Here is a 4,201-nt window from a genome sequence, read left to right as displayed (position 1 = left end):
GAAGCAGAAGCAGGGCATCAGCAGCAGCTCCTGCCAGCAGCACTCCAAGGCAAGGGAGCCTCCTCACAAGAGCTTTGGCCAAATGGCCACGGATTTCCACAAGACCTTTGCCCAAGGGGCCAAGGACACTCACAAGATCTCTGGCCAAATGACCAAGCATTTTCACAAGACCTCTGGCCAAGTGGCTAAGGCTCCTCAGAAATCTCATGTTATGAGCACACACAGCTCTCTGAAGCCTCCTGTGCACACCAAGGAGCCATCGCGGGTATCAAAGATTGTGGGTGTCAAAAGGCCCTGCGAGCCCTTGGTGCATGACAAATCCAGGAAAGTCCTGAAGCTGGACAGTAAGCCTGGTCCTTCGGAGGTCAGAGACCACTCCTCCAAAGACAAGCTGAAAGTCCAAGAAGCAGAGAACCCAAAACCTGCTTTCAGAAGTGGCCTGACGCTGGGAGTGCAAAAACACTTTGAGAAGAGGAAGCACCAGGACCCTGACAAGAGCTGTGCCCGCGTGCCCAAGGCTCCTGACCAGAGCTGGAGCCAAGTGGCCAAGGCTCATCATGAATCTGATGTTAGGTCCAAACATGGCTTTCTGAAGCCTCCTGTGCGCACCAAGGAGGCCTTGCTCAGGAATACTCTGGATATCAAAAGGCCCAGTATGTCCTGGGTACACAATCAGTCTAAGAAAGTCTGGAAGACAGAGAGGGAGCCTGGTCTTTTGCAGGCCACAGACCAGTCTTGCAAGGACCAGCCCAAAGTCAAGAAAACAATGAAGCCAAAAGCCACCAACAAAGAAGACCTGAAGCTGACACTTCAGAAGCTCTCTGAGAAGAGAAAGGACAAGGACTCCCACCAAGCCAACGCCAAAGGCTTTTTGGAGCCCAGGCTCCAGAGACATGCTCAGGAATGTGATGCCCTCATCCCCAGTGGCCACAGGCCCAAGGATTTGCACAAGGGGAAAGTGCCCCGGCCTCCTGGGGACAAGAGGTTGTTCTCGCCTGCAAGGGAGGCAGGCTTGAAGAGGAAAGCCATGATGAGTCCTGAGGAATTCCCTGGAAAGAAGAAGGTGAGAGGGGCTGGGGGAGGTGGGTTTGGACAATGACCAAGGTGGTGTTTGGAAAACCCATGTGGAGTTCCTGATTCATAGGTTGGCAGTAGAGCCATGGTGCTTCTCCTCTAAAGGGAGTTCCAGTGTGTTATTTTTAATGTTTTCAACCAGAATCTATCAAACTGAGCTGTATTGGTCTGTACTTTACATGAACTTTTAAGACCTGAGTGAATTTTTCTCTCTGTTTTTATTCTTCCTGCTAGAGGGAAGACAAGGGAGACACTCCCAGGAAGAAAAAGGAATGAGACAAAATAATTTCAGCTTTCAGCAAACAAAGCCTCCAATAAACTGAAGTGAGTATGCCGTGATGGGATGTCAGAAAGATGTGTAAATCTAAGTCTCTCTTCAGAAGGGTAGGATGAAGAACTGTATCTCCTGTCCAGACACTCAAGAGAGTTTGCTTCTGACATGGTGTGCCTTCTGCAACTACAGCTACTGCATATTGGCTTTTCATGCTGGAAGATACTGTTGGTTGGGGGTTTATGTATAAATTATGAATGGGATGGGATTGTTGTGGAACATGTCTTGAGTTGTTTATTTTTTAGCATTAGTCTTATTACATGGTTATGACAATGAGAAGATGTTAGTAGTTTGCATTTTTGGTAGCAAAGAACTTAATGTTACAACTTGTTTTAAAAGTTTTTTGACCAATCACACAAAGCAGAAGTATATTGACAGTAGTTCTATCTAACTACTGTAAGTACAAGTATTTTTTGTTAAAATGCTGTTTGCTTATTTTGAATGTAATACTTGTTTGTAAGCTTTAAAACACAATGCACAGAGCTCTATTATTAAGCTTAGGACTTCTTAATTTCTTGCTAGATAAACTTTTCTGTAGCTCAGGGAGTTATTTGAGAGAAGTGTTAATATACAGACTATTGCTTTATTTTTCCTTATTTTTCTACTTCTCATATAATCTTTCTGTTGGTAAATCTTACGGCCATTGCTTAGCTCTAATTGTAGTTTTGTTGTCTCGGAGGTTTGCTTTTTGTAACTTTCCTAAAACTCTCTGATTTTAAGAATTTCCACAGAAGCTACCAGTGCAGAAAGCAGCTCTGAAAGTGTAGATGGGTAAGGGTAGGGAGCCTTTCCCTTCTGACATCCTCTGAAAGCACAGAGATGTTAGGGCTGATGATTGGCTGGGGGAAGGGATGTTCCAATTGCATTAGGAATGGAAGAACTTTAATTCTGAAATTCCTCCCTTTTCCTCAGGGAAACTGAGCAGCTGTCTTAGTCACGTGCTGGCTTTTGGAGTGGGAAGGGTTAGGAGGTAGTTTTGGGCAGAGAGGACTCTGGATCACGTCAGGGCTGGTGCTGTGTTCTGTGTCAAATCCTCCTTGGTGCAGCATCAGCTGAGCCAGGGCAGAGCAGCTGGGGAGTCTGTGTGCAGTGAGCAGGGACCAAAGCATGGTAAAAGTGAGTGCTGAAAGAGGTGAGAGGGCTGTCCCATGCACAGCAGAGTCAGGCAAGAAGTGCAGCCTTACACCTGAGCCTTCTCACTGGGTTCAGCTTAATTTCCTGCTCTTCTGATGCTGCAGTGAGCTGGGATTCGCTGCTTGGTGTGTTCTTGGAAATTTTGCGAAGCTGACTAAAAATGGTGGAAGTGAGCAGTGGTGAAACAAAGTTGAGAGCTATTTGGTGCTGCCTCTTGTTGCCAGAATTCCATGGATGTCCTGATTTCAGATGATCAGAGATGTGCTAGGCCACTCTGTTATTGAATGTGAAAGTCTCTGCCAATTCAAACTCCTTCTTATTTGAAGCCTCTCACCTTTGAAAGTGTTGCCTTGTTGAGACAATGGCATGAATGGCAGAATGTAGCCAAGCTTTTAAGAAATGCCTACATTATATGTACATCATAGTCATGAATTTGCCTCTCTTGTCCAGAGCATAAGAAGATTCATTCCAAACTGAGAGGAAAAATGCACTGCTGCGACCACTACCGGCCATGACTGATGCACAATGTGCACCAAGTTTGACCCAAATGAGACAATGACCCAAAAGAGACCCAGAACTGAGATGGACAACCTAGACCTGCCTGACGTGGATAACCCTGCCAGAAACCAGGATGCTTTGTTTGCCAGCACAGGAAAGTGGAGGAAGACCACAAGGAGGAATCCCAGGGCATCAACATCGGTATGCAGGTGAGCTGGTGGGAGTATTCCTGCAACCCTCACATGCTGTGTGATTCACTTCAGAAACATCCTCTCAGATGAGTGACCATCTCTAACTGTAGGCAACTGCAGATAAAACGAGTGCATTTATAAAAAGGAGCGGGTTTATAAAAAGAAATTGTGGTTTACTTAAAAATAACCTGTGGGTGTGACTGCAACGTGGGCCTAAAGTTTTATATCATGCGAACAAAATTGTTGCATTTATGGGTTAAAAAGTTAGATTTTACTGGCTCTTTATACAAATTTGTCTGTTTACTGATGGCTCAGGCTATAGGGTCTAGGATGTTTGGGCAGGGGAGCAAGGGCTGAGTGTCAGGCTGCACACTATTATGAGTATTAGGCCACACTGTGCACAGTGTATTAGCTGCCTTCTAATTACTTGCTTTTTCCCAATAATTTTCCTGCTTCCAGCACTCACTGTGCTCCCAGCCATTGAGCAAGGAAACCTGCTGTTGAATTTCTCCGTGCTTGGGAAAAGTTTATTGGTACAAAGCACTGTGAGCTGCCAGGTGAGAAGCCAAGGTTCCATTTCAATTATTGGAGGGATTGCTGGGAGAGAAGGCAAGAATGGGAGAGCCCGGTGCATAGACTATGCCTGGGAGAAATGAACATTTTCTCTGGAAATTTAGGAAAACCTGGCTTTGGAATCGCTTTAGGCATCTCTCTCTGACCAGCTTTCTCTCTGTGGTTTTTCAGGGATCAGCTGGGGATGAGAAGAATCCTCTTCCTGTGATTTCTCTGCCACATGAAGACAAGACAAGAAGACCTGAAGTTAGACCAGTAAGTGTTTGTTTTACAACCCTGCCTGTAGTTTCTGAAGACACCAGACAGGGCTGGCCCTGCAGCCACCGTGGCTTCTGCTTCCTCACGAGCACTTTTGGGAGCAAAGAGAGAGGGAGGGATGGGGAGAGCTGCCCTGTCAGGG

General features: G+C 46.0%; 1 long non-coding RNA gene across 1 annotated transcript; it reads left to right on the top strand.

Annotated features, from left to right (window-relative positions):
- The first annotated feature begins 874 nt into the window (after window positions 1–874).
- LOC131084116 (uncharacterized) lies at window positions 875–3,232 on the top strand. The gene is made up of 3 exons (XR_009114507.1): window positions 875–1,063; window positions 1,309–1,398; window positions 2,990–3,232. It is a non-coding gene; the product is annotated as an uncharacterized LOC131084116 (long non-coding RNA).
- Window positions 3,233–4,201: the final 969 nt, after the last annotated feature.

Source organism: Melospiza georgiana, chromosome 5 (genome assembly GCF_028018845.1).
Source record: "Melospiza georgiana isolate bMelGeo1 chromosome 5, bMelGeo1.pri, whole genome shotgun sequence".
NCBI classification, from domain to species: Eukaryota; Metazoa; Chordata; class Aves; order Passeriformes; family Passerellidae; genus Melospiza; species Melospiza georgiana.
The sequence above is the reverse complement of the archived record's forward strand: the minus strand, read 5'-3'. Positions and strand labels throughout refer to the sequence as shown.